This window comes from Ranitomeya imitator, chromosome 2, assembly GCF_032444005.1.
Source record: "Ranitomeya imitator isolate aRanImi1 chromosome 2, aRanImi1.pri, whole genome shotgun sequence".
Lineage (NCBI taxonomy): Eukaryota > Metazoa > Chordata > Amphibia > Anura > Dendrobatidae > Ranitomeya > Ranitomeya imitator.
In genome coordinates this window covers 184,698,916-184,714,660 of record NC_091283.1, presented here as the reverse complement: position 1 = coordinate 184,714,660, position 15,745 = coordinate 184,698,916, and the positions used below count along the sequence as shown (strand labels likewise).

At 47.2% G+C, this 15,745-nt stretch overlaps 1 long non-coding RNA gene across 1 annotated transcript; it reads left to right on the top strand.

Annotated features, from left to right (window-relative positions):
• The first annotated feature begins 222 nt into the window (after positions 1-222).
• Positions 223-13,781, top strand: LOC138667296 (uncharacterized). The gene is made up of 3 exons (XR_011318695.1): positions 223-437; positions 1,662-1,780; positions 13,401-13,781. It is a non-coding gene; the product is annotated as an uncharacterized lncRNA (long non-coding RNA).
• The last annotated feature ends 1,964 nt before the right edge of the window (positions 13,782-15,745 follow it).

Genomic DNA, 15,745 nt, shown 5'->3' with positions numbered 1-15,745 from the left:
CATTAAAAAATGAAAAAAAAAAAAAAAAATCGCCAATTCTTCAAAAATACGTTAAACATATAAAATTAATTTACACCATTGGTCATTTTCTTATGACACATTCTCTTTAAGACCCCATGTTATATGTATTTTTTCTGCCAGTTACATTAAGGAAAAAAAAACCACTTCTCTTTATCATTTGCAACAGTGTAGCACCCAGCACTTTCTCTTTTGCACACAGGTGACATTGTGTCCAATTATTGAAAAACAAAGAAGCCGCAGTCAGGACTGACTCATACTACAGTGGGCCTGACAGTGTCACACAGAACGCTGCCAGCACCGGGCTCCGTCACACATAATTATTACACTTATGTGAAAATCTAAAGCAAATCCAACATTTTACATCAAGATGAATAGTTCTGTCAGGGAGCGGGGGAACTGCACAACCGAAACAGCAGGTAAATGCTTAAAGGGGTCGTCCCCTGTGGATAATGTGGATAACTAGATCCCTAAAGGGGGATATTCTGCTGATCAGCTGATTGCCGGAGGTTCTGTAGCTGAATTTGCATCAAGAGGAATGTCGTATTATATATTATTATCTGATGGCGGGCATTTATGACGATCCCTTTATGGCCACTATCGCTGTTGCTGCTGCATGTTTATATATGATTTTTAATGTCGGTGTGAGTGTATCTGGACTAGTTCAGGACCACCAGGGTTGCCAACCAGCTTTTGTCTTTTCTGGACTCCAGAGCCAAAAATAACATTAACCCCAAATTTTTCAGCATGTTTTCCTCAATATCTGATATGAAATCAGAATATGGTAAACCTTTCCAGTTTTAGGTCAGTTAGGATTACCATAATTATTAATATTTGCCAAATGCCAGGATAATAATAGAGGGGAAAATATTTTAAGGCATTTTTATTACTTACTGCAAAGTCAAAAGTTTATACACATTTCATTAGTATTTGGTACCATTGCCGCTAAAAAGAATGACTTGGGTCAGATGTTTGGGATGTCCTTCCACAAGCTTCTCACAAATGTTGGTCGGAATTTGGGCCCATTCCTCCTGACAAAACTGGTGTAACTGATCCAGGTTTGTAGGTCGCCTTGCTCGCACCGGCCTTTTCAGCTTTGCCCATACATTTCCAATAGGATTGAGATCAGGGCTTTGTGATGGCCGATCCAAAACATTGACTTTCTTATCCTTAAGCCACTTTATTACCAGTTTGGCAGTATCAGAGGCGTAGCTAGTTTTTCAGCTCGGGGGGGGGGGGGGGGGGGGGGGGCGGTATGGGGTTTATGGGGGAGGAAACATCTGAGTGGGCCCCAACCCCTGATTACAACTACGGTGGCACACTCTAATCGTGGATATAGAAGAATAATCTCTGTAAATGATCCTGCTGTAACTAAAAAAATCTCCACAAAGACCAACATGGATATTACAGCCAGCACATATAATCCTTTTCTGGTATGCACTGACTTTCCCCAGCTTTCCCTGGCTCCTGAATGTCTCTGTATATTGCATTGATTTTCTATAGTATGCACTGACTTTCCCCAGCTCTCCTGAATATATTGCATTGATTTCTATGACTTAATTCTAGAATGCATTTGGCTACTCATCACTGCTACAATATTATCATCTGTACCATCTAATCAAGCTGTTCTTCTCTTCCCACAGGTATGCACTGACTTTCCCCAGCTCTTCCTGGCTCCTGAATGTCTCTGTATATTGCATTGATTTTCTATGCTTTCCCTGGCATCTGAGTGTCTTGGAGCAGCACATATAATCCTTTTCTGGTATGCTTTCTCACCTATCATCTTGTTTCCATCACCTGTTTCATGTCTCTCATTATTCTGGCATCTCTTTGAGTGGTCAGTCCAACCCCTCTCTCTCTTTATGACCTTTGCATAATCTCTAAATCTGGTCTCCCATACCCAGCCACCTCCTCATTCCCACCTGATTGCCCTTAGCTAGGGATATATTCACATGCAGGTGTCTGCTCCATTCATCTTTTTTTTAAATTACATATTTTTAATTACTTTGAATTAGACTGAATTGGACTGGAGTTGACTGGAAGGTAACAGAATACCAAACCACTACAATGTTTCGGTTTCTTTTCTCTTTCACCCCCATACTACTTTCCTTCTTACAATCTCCTGCAATCCCTCCACCCAGCAAAGAACTAGTCATTTCTTCCTCCATCCTCCCCAGCCATCTCACCTTCTCCTCAGAACTGTTCCTCCACATACAATCCTTTTTCTCCAGACACACACAGCCGCATCATGTCCTATCCTGCTCCTACCTTCTAACGCTCTGTCTGCTACTCCTCATCACTGGTGATGTATCCCCAAATCCTGGCCCTCCTCAACACATCCCCACACTCATTTTTAACCCCTGGCCACAATCCTCTGCACGTTTCCCAACCATGATAACCTCATACCCATTCATCCAGCCCCAGGCCCCCTACCTGGAGCACTATGGAACGCACGCTCTGTCTGCAACAAACTGCCATTTATCCATGACCTCTTCATCACCAACAAACTCTCCATCCTTGGCATCACGGAAACCTGGCTCATCCCCTCTCATTCAGCCTCTCCAGCCACACTTTCCTCTAAGGTGGTTTCCACCTCTCTCACACCCCTCGCCCCAGCACCAAACGTGGTGGAGGAGTTGGCTTGCTCCTGTCCGACACCTGCTCCTTTACTCCAATCCTGCTACCACCCTCTGCGAATCTTCCCTCGTTTGAGGCCTCACTCAATAGTCCTGAGGCCACTCACAAAGATGGCCACATGCTGGACTTCATCTTCACCCACCTCTGCTCTCTACCCTTACTAATCTCACTAACTCACCCCTCCCCCTTCTGACTCACCCTCGCAGAAATCTCAAACACCTCAATTTACAATCACTCTCTGAGTCCCTTCTCCCTCTTACAGACATAGCCTCCCTTCACAACACAGATGCTACTGCCACGCTTTATAACACCACAATAACAGCTACACTTGATTCGGCCGCCCCGCTCATGCATAGCAAAACTTGTACACCCAACAGGCAGCCCTGTCCAACCAGCCTGACCAAAGAACTGAAACAGGCTTCCAGGATCGCTGAGCGGAGATGGAAGCGATCCCGATCTGCCGACCACTTCACTGCATAAAAGCAGTCCCTCGCCATCTTCAAGTCCAAGCTCACTGCCGCAAAACAAACTTCTCATCTCTCATATCCTCCCTGTCTCACAACCCTAAACAGCTTTTCAACACTTTCAATTCTCTACTCTGTCCCCCCGCACCCCCTCCCTCCCCTCTCATTTCTGCTGAAGACTTTGCCTCTTTCTTTAAACAGATCGATACAATCAGACAAAGCTTTGGCCCACAGCGCCCATTGTCCCTCTTAGCTGCTCAACCCTGTTCCTCCAAAACCAGCTTCTCCACCACGGCAGAAGATCAGCTCTCCACCCTCCTGTCAAGATCACATCTCACCACTTGCACGCTTGACCAGCTTCCATCCCACCTCATCCCTAACCTTGCCGCGGTCTTCATCCCAACCCTAACACACCTCTTCAACCTCTCTCTCACAACAGGTGTCATCCTTCAAACATGCCAAGATCACACCCATCCTCAAAAAGCCCTCCCTCGACCCATCCTCTGTGTCTAGCTATCACCCAATTTCTTCTCCCGTATGCCTCAAAATTACTGGAACAATATGTCCATCTTGAACTGTCCTCCCACCTCACCTTCTGCTCCCTCTTTGACCGGTTACAATCAGGCTTCTGACCCCATCACTCAACTGAAACTGCCCTAACTAAAGTCACCAATGACCTACTAACTGCCAAGAGCAAGCGACACTACTCTGTCCTCCTTCTTCCTGGTCCTGTCTTCTGCCTTTGACACTGTGGACCACTCCCTTCTGCTACAGATCCTCTCATCTCTTGGCATCACAGACTTGGCCCTATCCTGGATATCGTTATATCTGACAGACCGAACATTCAGTGTCTCCCTCCTCCACACCACCTCCTCACTCCGCCCCTTGTCTGTCGGTGTTCCTCAAGGCTCTGTTCTAGGACCCCTACTCTTCTCCATCTACAACTTCGGCCTAGGACAGCTCATAGAATCCCACAGTATGCAGTATCATCTCTACGCCGATGACACGCTGATCTACCTATACGGACCTGACCTCACCTCCTTACCAAAATCCCACACTGTCTGTCTGCTATCTCAGCCTTCTTTTCTGCTCACTTTCTAAAACTGAACATGGACAAAACAGAATTCATCATCTTTCCCCATCTCACTCTACCCCTCCACCAGACCTATCTATCAATGTCAATGGCTGCTCACTTTCCCCAGTCCCATACGCCCGGTGCCTCGGGGTGATCCTCGACTCTGCCCTCTCTTTCAAGACACATATCCAAGCCATTGCCTCCTCCTGTCGTCTCAAACTCAAAAATATCTCCCAGATCCGCGCATTCCTTGATTGCGACACCACAAAAACACTAGTGCATGCCATCATCATCTCACGCCTTGACTACTGCAACCTCCTACTCTCTGACCTCCCCTCTGGCACCATGCCAATCCATCCTACACTCTGCTGTCCGACTAATCTACCTGTCTCCCCGCTATTCCCAAGCCTCTCCCCTATGCCAGGCCCTTCACTGGCTTCCTATCACCCAGAGACTCCAATTCAAAACCCTGGCAGTGACATATAAAGCCATCCACAACCTGTTTCCTCCATACATCTGTGACATGGTCTCCCAATACTTACCTACACGCAAACTCCAATCCTCTCAAGACCTCCTTCTCTACTCCCCTCTCATCTCTTCTTCCCACAACAGCATCCAAGACTTCTCCCGTGCTTCCCCCATACTCTGGAACTCTCTACCACAACACATCAGACTCTTGCCTACCATAGAAACCTTCAAAAAGAACATGAAGACCCACCTCTTCTGACAAGCCTACAGCTTGCAGTGATCCTCAACCTACTGAACCGCTGCACAACCAGCTCTACCCTCTCCTAGTGTATCCTCACTCATCCCCTGCAGACTGTGAGCCCTCGCGGGCAGGGTCCTCCCTCCTTATGTACTCTGTGTGCCTTGTTTTTTGCTCATGTTTAGTTGTATTTGCCTATATTTGCCCCCTTTTCACATGTACAGTCATGGCCAAAAGTATTGACACCCCTGCAATTCTGTCAGATAATACTCATTTTCTTCCTGAAAATGATTGCAAACACAAATTATTTGGTATTATCTTCATTTAATTTCTTAAATGAAAAAACACAAAAAGAATTGTCCTAAAGCCAAACTGGATATAATTCCACACCAAACATAAAAAAGGGGGTGGACAAAAGTATTGGCACTGTGCGAAAAATCATGTGATGCTTCTCTAATTTGTGTAATTAACAGCACCTGTAACTTACCTGTGGCACCTAACAGGTGTTGGCAATAACTAAATCACACTTGCAGCCAGTTGACATGGATTAAAGTTGACTCAACCTCTCTCCTGTGTCCTTGTGTGTACCACATTGAGCATGGAGAAAAGAAAGAAGACCAAAGAACTGTCTGAGGACTTGAGAAACCAAATTGTGAGGAAGCATGAGCAATCTCAAGGCTACAAGTCCATCTCCAAAGACCTGAATGTTCCTGTGTCTACCGTGCGCAGTGTCATCAAGAAGTTTAAAGCCCATGGCACTGTGGCTAACCTCCCTAGATGTGGATGGAAAAGAAAAATTAACAAGAGATTCCAACGCAAGATTGTGCGGATGTTGGATAAAGAACCTCGACTAACATCCAAACAAGTTCAAGCTGCCCTGCAGTCCGAGGGTACAACAGTGTCAACCTGTACTATCCGTCGGCGTCTGAATGAAAAGGGACTGTATGGTAGGAGACCCAGGAAGACCCCACTTCTTACCCCGAGACATAAAAAAGCCAGGCTGGAGTTTGCCAAAACTTACCTGAAAAAGCCTAAAGCGTTTTGGAAGAATGTTCTCTGGTCAGATGAGACAAAAGTAGAGCTTTTTGGGCAAAGGCATCAACATAGAGTTTACAGGAGAAAAAAAGAGGCTTTGTTTTGGGGTTGCTTTGCTGCCTCTGGCACTGGACTGCTTGACCGTGTGCATGGCATTATGAAGTCTGAAGACTACCAACAAATTTTGCAGCATAATGTAGGGCCCAGTGTGAGAAAGCTGGATCTCCCTCAGAGGTCATGGGTCTTCCAGCAGGACAATGACCCAAAACACACATCAAAAAGCACTAGAAAATGGTTTGCGAGAAAACACTGTAGACTTCTAAGGTGGCCAGCAATCAGTCCAGACCTGAATCCCATAGAACACCTGTGGAGAGATGTAAAAATGGCAGTTTGGAGAAGGCACCCTTCAAATATCAGGGACCTGGAGCAGTTTGCCAAAGAAGAATGGTCTAAAATTCCAGCAGAGCATTGTAAGAAACTCATTGATGGTTACTGTGAGCGGTTGGTCGCAGTTATTTTGGCTAAAGGTTGTGCAACCAAGTATTAGGCTGAGGGTGCCAATACTTTTGTCTGGCCCTTTTTTGGAGTTTTGTGTGAAATAATCAATGTTTTGCTTTTTGCTTCATTCTCTTTTGTGTTTTTTCATTTAAGACAAATTAAATGAAGATAATAATACCAAATAATACGTGTTTGCAATCATTTTCAGGAAGAAAATGAGTATTATCTGACAGAATTGTAGGGGTGTCAATATTTTTGGCCATGGAATAAATGGTGCTATAAAAATGTACAATAATAATAATAATAATAGTAATAATAATAAATACCGCCATATGGTCTTCGGTAGATACCAGTCCTACAGAACATATAACAGATCACAGTACAGTTATAGATGGTGACTTACCGCTGATGTTCTTTCTGATGGAGTCGTCACTTTTCCCATTTTTTCTATCTGGCCCAGACCGACACAACTTTTCCAGCCACGACTCGTCTGCAGAGAATACAACAAAGACACGTTTCACTTCTCACATCTCCTGCACCTTCTCCATTTATCCACAAACTCCTCATCCTGCTGATACCCCAATACTGAGCGCTGCTGCCGTATGTGTCCCTATTACTACACCTGATACCCCAATACTGAGCGCTGCTGCCGTAAGTGTCCCTATTACTACACCTGATACCCCAATACTGAGCCGCTGGTGCCGTATGTGTCCCTATTACTGCACCTGATACCCCAATACTGAGCCGCTGCTGCCGTAAGTGTCCCTATTACTACACCTGATACCCCAATACTGAGCCGCTGGTGCCGTAAGTGTCCCTATTACTACACCTGATACCCCAATACTGGGCCGCTGCTGCCATATGTGTCCTTATTACTGCACATGATACCCCAATACTGAGCCGCTGCTGCTGTATGTGTCCCTATTACTGCCGCTGATACACCAATACTGAGCCGCTGCTGCCATATGTGTCCTTATTACTGCACCTAATACCCCAATACTGAGCCGCCGCTGTCGTATGTGTCCCTATTACTGAACCTGATACCCCAATACTGAGCCACTGCCGCAATATGTGACCCTATTACAACACCTGATACCCCAATACTGAGCCACTGCTGCCATATGTGTCCCTATTACTGCCCCTGATACCCCAATACTGAGCGCTGCTGCCGTATGTGTCCCTATTACTGCCCCGATAACCCAATACTGAGCCGCTGCTGCCGTATGTGTCACTATTACTGCACCTGATACCCCAATACTGAGCAGCTGCTGCCGTATGTGTCCCTATTACTGCCCCTGATACCCCAATACTGAGCCGCTGCTGCCGTATGTGTCCCTATTACTGCACCTGATACCCCAATACTTAGCCACTGCTGCCGTATGTGTCCCTATTACTGCCGCTGATACCCCAATACTGAGCCGCTGCTGCCGTATGTGTCCTTATTACTGCACCTAATACCCCAATACTGAGCCGCTGCTGCCGTATGTGTCCCTATTACTGCCCCTGATACCCCAATACTGAGCCGCTGCTGCCGTATGTGACCCTATTACTGCTCCTGATACCCCAATACTGAGCCGCTGCTGCTGTATGTGACCCTAATACTGCACCTGATACTCCAATACTTAGCCGCTGCTGCCGTATGTGTCCCTATTACTGCCGCTGATACCCCAATACTGAGCCGCTGCTGCCGTATGTGTCCTTATTACTGCACCTAATACCCCAATACTGAGCCGCTGCTGCCATATGTGTCCTTATTACTGCACCTAATACCCCAATACTGAGCCGCTGCTGCCGTATGTGACCCTATTACTGCCGCTGATACCCCAATAGTGAGCCGCTGCTGCCGTATGTGTCCCTATTACTGCCGCTGATACCCCAATACTGAGCCGCTGCTGCCGTATGTGACCCTATTACTGCCCCTGATACCCCAATACTGAGCAGCTGCTGCCGTATGTGTCCCTATTACTGCACCTGGTACCCCAATACGGAGCCGCTGCTGCCGTATGTGTCCCTATTACTGCATCTGCTGTGTGGAACACAAGCAATGCTCCTCATACAGCATCACTGTGCCCCTACATTGTAAGGCTATATTCACACTTTGCGGTTTTTACCACGGAACCGCCGCGATTTTGATGCTGCGGGTCCGCAGCAGTTTCCATAGCGTTTACAGTAACATGTAAACCCTATGGAAACCGCAAACAGCTGTGCACATGCTGCGGGAAAAACCGCGCGGGAACGCAGCGGTTTACAACCCGCAGCATGTCACTTCTTTGTGCAGAATCGCTGCGAATCTGCACCCATAGGAATACATTGAACCGCTTACTTCCCGCATGGGGCTGTGCCCACGTTGCGGGAAGTAAGCGGATAATGTGCGGTTCCTACCCGGGGTGGAGGAGAGGAGACTCTCCTCCAGGCCCTGGGAACCATATTTGGGGTTAAAAAATAAAAAATCATGTTATACTCACCCTCTGAAGTCTTCAGCGCTGCACGCGGCCGTCCGGTCAGAGTTGCTGTGCGACCAGGACCTGCGGTGACGTCGCGGTCACATGACCGTGACGTCACGAAGGGTCCTTCTCGCACAGCATCTTTGGAACCGGACCGCCGGGTGCAGCGTCGAGGAGATCGGGACGTCAGAGGGTGAGTATAACCAATTTTTATTATTTTTAACATTACTATTGATACTGCATATTGCTGCATATGCAGCATCAATAGTATAGGCGGAAACTCGCAGCGGAAAACGCGGAACAAACCGCGATAAATCTGCAGGGATAACCGCAGTTGTTTTGCCCTGCAGATTTATCAAATCCGCTGCGGGAGAACCCGCAGAAGGACAACGCAAAGTGTGAACATAGCCTAAAATGTCTCCTTTGTGTCCTCACGGCCCTTGCATTATCTCCCATACTGTATATTGAACCCCGCATTAGCTCCCACACTGTATAATGACCCCCCCACAATAGCTCCTACTCCTTAGATTTGGGCCTCTGTCTGTCCCTTTCTGTGGGCTGCTATTTGCACAGCTCTGATATGTATGACAAAGAGCTAAATAGAAGAAAATAGAAACATATAGTGTGGTGTGTATAGAGGCCAGTGTATGGGTATAGCTCCCTGAATGGACAAGACACCAAAGAGGGAAACAGAATGGAGGGAACCAGAAGTAAGAGAGGGAGGTAGAATATTACCAATCTAAAGAAAAAAGTGTGCCCTTTGGCTTGTCTGTTCATCTTTTTCCCTTCTCGCCTTTGGGGGTCTTTTTGTCTACACTCAGTATATTTTCAGGGGTCTGCACCCATATGTAACTTTCTATATGCACATACTGGCTGTTTCTATTTTCTTCTGTCTGGCTATTTATCATATACATTCAGCCTCAACTTTTTTTTTTTAATAAAAGGTTTCATAATGGGGTTTACATGTTTACCATCTTAGATTTACTGATATGAGATCATAGAAACACTGCTCTGATAGGACGCTGACCACGGCTATAGGACTGCATCACATTATATATATACATATATAATGTGATGCAGTCCTATTAGATATATATATATATATATATATATATATATATATATACAGCGCCCCAGAGTCCTGGCCGTTGCAGTAATGTCGTTCTTCCACCAGGGGGAGTGATGTTACGTCTGATGGCACCAAAGGAGTTCGCCTTGCCAGGTATCACAGCCACACACACACTTCACACGCCAGCCACCAGGGGGAGCTAAGGGTTCTATCTATTAGGCCACTCCTCACATAGGGTAAAACTGGTGGGTTGGTTAGGAAGTCAGTCAGAGTAAGAGTCAGTTCAGGAGAGGAGAGTTCCTGGCTGGGGACTGACGAGGAAAGGTCTCCCGGTCGAGCTGGCTGGGGTGATCCCTGGTCAGATCCAGACTGAATTCTGAGGAGGAGGGAAAGAAGGACAAGGAGCTGCGGCAGCATCCTAAGAAAGGACGAGAAAGGAAATGTGCTGTAGTGAGTGAGCACAGAAGTCACAGCAACAGGAGTGAAACATCAGTGGGAGACCAGCTAGAAGCAGGCTGCCTCCATCTGAAGAGCAGGCTGTCCGACCTAAACACCTAAGCAGACACAGTGGCAATTGTGGAGGAGGTGCGTCTCTAGGGTCCCTATGAAATAGCCTCATGCCACCACCGTCATACGGGTTTGTCCTATCCATCTGGGGAACAGAGACAAGTAACAACAGTGAGGACCTTATGGTAGCTTATGCAAGTAGGGACCTACTACGTTACTGTGCGCAAGGGGAAGGCTACTGATTTCCACCTGGATAAGAGGACTCTGGAATTGCCATCAGACCGACCGAACCCTGCCTACCCTGTCATCCGGCACTCTGGACTGTGGATGCTGAAGCCTTCAGTAAAGGTAAAGAGACTGCACACATTGTGTCCTCGTTATTCGCCGCGCCTTACATCCTCCACCATCATCATCTACACTTCTGGGAAGCCCTGGGGATACACTTCACCTGTGGGAAGGTATACCATCTAGCTGCCATAACATCACCCCAGCGGACCCCTAAGCAGCGTTGGTCACTCCGACCAAATACCAGAGCTGGCGTCACGAACACTACCATTATCTACGAACTCTGCCTTTTATTGGGCGCCCCTCATAGGGCCACGGTCCAGGTCGGGCCACCGTGACATCCTCGCTGAGGGAACTGAAGGACCCGGTACCGAGTACACCATTGCCCTTACGTGGGGGCGATCCATATATATATATATACATACAGTACAGACCAAAAGTTTGGACACACCTTCTCATTTAAAGATTTTTCTGTATTTTCATGACTATGAAAATTGTACATTCACACTGAAGGCATCAAAACTATGAATTAACACATGTGGAATTATATACTTAACAAAAAAAGTGTGAAACAACTGAAAATATGTCATATTCTAGGTTCTTAAAAGTAGCCACCTTTTGCTTTGATGACTGCTTTGCACACTCTTGGCATTCTCTTGATGAGCTTCAAGAGGTAGTCTCCGGGTATGGTTTTCCCTTCACAGGTGTGCCCTGTCAGGTTTATTAAGTGGGATTTCTTGCCTTATAAATGGGGTTGGGACCATCAGTTGTGTTGAGCAGAAGTCTGGCGGATACACAGCTGATAGTCCTACTGAATAGACTGTTAGAATTTGTATTATGGCAAGAATAAAACAGCTAAGTAAAGAAAAACGAGTGGCCACCATTACTTTAAGAAATGAAGGTCAGTCAGTCCGAAAAATTTGGAAAACTTTGAAAGTGTCCCCAAGTGCAGTTGCAAAAACCATCAAGCGCTACAAAGAAACTGGCTCACATGAGGACCGCCCCAGGAAAGGAAGACCAAGAGTCACCTCTGCTTCTGAGGATAAGTTTATCCGAGTCACCAGTCTCAGAAATCGCAGGTTAACAGCAGCTCAGATTAGAGACAAGGTCAATGCCACACAGAGTTCTAGCAGCAGACACATCTCTACAACAACTGTTAAGAGGAGACTTTGTGCAGCAGGGCTTCATGGTAAAATAGCTGCTAGGAAACCACTGCTAAGGACAGGCAACAAGCAGAATAGACTTGTTTGGGCTAAAGAACATAAGGAATGGACATTAGACTAGTGGAAATCTGTGCTTTGGTCTGATGAGTCCAAATTTGAGATCTTTGGTTCCAACCACCGTGTCTTTGTGCGGTGCAGAAAGGTGAACGGATGGACTCTACATGCCTGGTTCCCACCGTGAAGCATGGAGGAGGAGGTGTGATGGTGTGGGGGTGCTTTGCTGGTGACACTGTTGGGGATTTATTCAAAGTTGAAGGCATACTGAACCAGCATGGCTACCACAGCATCTTGCAGCGGAATGCTATTCCATCCAGTTTGCGTTTATTTGGTCAATCATTTCTTTTTCAACAGGACAATGACCCCAAACACACCTCCAGGGTGTGTAAGGGCTATTTGACCAAGAAGGAGAGTGATGGGGTGCTACGCCAGATGACCTCATCTCCACAGTCACCAGACCTGAACCCAGATGGTTTGGGGTGAGCTGGACCGCAGAGTGAAGGCAAAAGGGCCAACAAGTGCTAAGCATCTCTGGGAACTCCTTCAAGATTGTTGAAAGACCATTTCCGGTGACTACCTCTTGAAGCTCATCAAGAGAATGCTTTAACTTCCTGGCTGATGTCTTGAGATGTTGCCTCAGTATTGCCACATAATCTTATTTTCTCAAGTGCACCAGTCCATCCTGCAGCAAAACAAACCCACAACATGATGCTGCCTCCCCCGCGTTTCACAGTTGGGATGATGTTCTTAGGCTTCCAAGCTTCTCCCTGTCATGGTGTTACCACAACAGAGAGGAGTCAGAAGACCGCCATGCCTGATTGCTCGTACTCCTGCACTGAAAAGAAGCACTTCACCTTCTTTTTAAATGGTGTTAATTTCTTTTGGCAGAACATGGGTTAATCCACCATGTTGGTGGCTCTGGGAGTCTGAGCTCTCAGCTGAGCTTGGTTAGCCATTCCTATCCCCTTTATAATCTGGGTCCTGATTGAAACACATTGTCAGTGCTAGCATATGCTGCATGGCTTGGAGGAGAGGTGTTTTGGTGGTTATATGCAAAGGTTGATGTGTTACACCCGTTCCGGTTCCTGTACCTTCGCAGAGTCCCCGTCAGGACTCTCGGTCTGTGCTGGCTCCACGCTGTCCGGACAAAGCCTCTGCTTCCCCACCCTCCTCTGCTTTCTGGCATGCAGCGAGCAGGACCTCGGGCTGTGTGCTTAGGTCGCGCGCGTGCTCGCTCCCGGTCTCTTAAAGAGTCAGCGTGCATTTTCCAAAAGGTGCTACTGACCAATGGCGTGTTGATGATTACTATTTCTAGCTCCTCCACATAGGGAGGGTGCCGGAGCAACAAGTATCCTCAGTTGCTAACTTCCAGTTCCTGCTAGCATGTGCTTCTGTTCCTGAAGTCTCTGTCAGTGCTCTGCTTACACTGTTTGTCTCCACAGACTATCTGCTACCCGTTACCTGGTTTTCCTGGATGATCTCCAATCTACTTACTCCAGTTCCATCTCGTCCTGCCATTCAGTCACCTGAACTTTAGGACAACGTCAGTACCACTGGAACCAGCTTCTACCCATACCCTTGGTACCCACCGGTTAGCTCTAAGTCACCCGCTAACTCTGTTTGTCCATCTGTTCCGCTGGGTCAGCTACCACAAGTCCAGGGTCTATCTGGAGGTAGCACCCATGTCCCCCAGGTATCCCATTCTGACCCTGTTTGAGGGATCTTACCTCAGGGGTCTGGGGCTCACGTAGTCACGCCCCCTTCAGAGCCCCTTGGACCGTGGTGCAGAAGTTCCACTTTAAACTTCAATAAACGAATGAGAACTTTACCATCTGTGCCTCCGTTTCCATTCGTTACGTGGTGTATTACTGTGCATGGCAGGTCCCCTCTTACCTGGGTGGGGGAACAGAACACACAGAAGGGCTTATTCAGGAGAAAAGGTAAGGATGGAAGCCCCGACATCTTCACCTTCAGAAGTATCCAGGGGAATAGTGCGAGATAGGGAACCCCCAAGTGTTAGAGACAGGGAAGAAGCACCTGGTCCCGGTCACCTGACAGTTTTGTCCTCCAAACGTAACGATAGTTATTATGTAGTGATGAGCGAGTGAACTCGTTGCTCGAGTTGTCCCAAGCACGCTCGGGTGACCTCTGAGCAGCGTCGGACTGGAGTACCTTGGGCCCACCAGAGAAAAATCATTCTTGGGGCCCACCACGCAGTTTAAAAATACCACCCAGGATAGATCCTATATACCACACCACACGGGAGGGGGGGCAGATCCTCTGTATACTACATCACACTGGAGAGCTGACAGATCCTCTATATACTACATCACACTGGAGAGCTGACATCCTCTATATACTACACCACACGGGAGAGCTGACAGATCCTCTATATACACCACACAGGAGAGCTGACAGATCCTCTATACACTACACCACACATGAGAGCTGACAGATCCTCTATATACTACATCACACTGGAGAGCTGACAGATCCTCTATATACTACACCACACAGGAGAGCTGACAGATCCTCTATATACTACACCACACAGGAGAGCTGACAGATCCTCTATACACTACACCACACAGGAGAGCTGACAGATCCTCTATATACTACATCACACCGGAGAGCTGACAGATCCTCTATATACTACACCACACAGGAGAGCTGACAGATCCTCTATATACTACACCACACAGGAGAGCTGACAGATCCTCTATATACTACACCACACGGGAGAGCTGACAGATCCTCTATATACTACACCACACGGGAGAGCTGACCGATCCTCTATATACTACACCACACAGGAGAGCTGACAGATCCTCTATACACTACACCACACATGAGAGCTGACAGATCCTCTATATACTACACCACACCGGAGAGCTGACAGATCCTCTATACACTACACCACACATGAGAGCTGACAGATCCTCTATATACTACACCACACCGGAGAGCTGACAGATCCTCTATATACTACACCACACCGGAGAGCTGACAGATCCTCTATATACTACACCACACAGGAGAGCTGACAGATCCTCTATATACTACACCACACAGGAGAGCTGACAGATCCTCTATATACTACACCACACGGGAGAGCTGACCGATCCTCTATATACTACACCACACAGGAGAGCTGACAGATCCTCTATACACTACACCACACATGAGAGCTGACAGATCCTCTATATACTACACCACACCGGAGAGCTGACAGATCCTCTATATACTACACCACACAGGAGAGCTGACAGATCCCCTATATACTACACCACACAGGAGAGCTGACAGATCCTCTATATACTACACCACACAGGAGAGCTGACAGATCCTCTATATACTACACCACACCGGAGAGCTGACAGATCCTCTATATACTACACCACACAGGAGAGCTGACAGATCCTCTATATACTACACCACACAGGAGAGCTGACAGATCCTCTATATACTACACCACACAGGCGAGCTGACAGATCCTCTATATACTACACCACACAGGAGAGCTGACATATCCTCTATATACTACACCACACGGGAGAGCTGACAGATCCTCTATATACTACACCACACCGGAGAGCTGACAGATCCTCTATATACTACACCACACGGGAGAGCTGACAGATCCTCTATATACTACACCACACAGGAGAGCTGACAGATCCTCTATATACTACACCACACAGGAGAGCTGACATATCCTCTATATACTACACCACACGGGAGAGCTGACAGATCCTCTATATACTACACCACACCGGAGAGCTGAGAG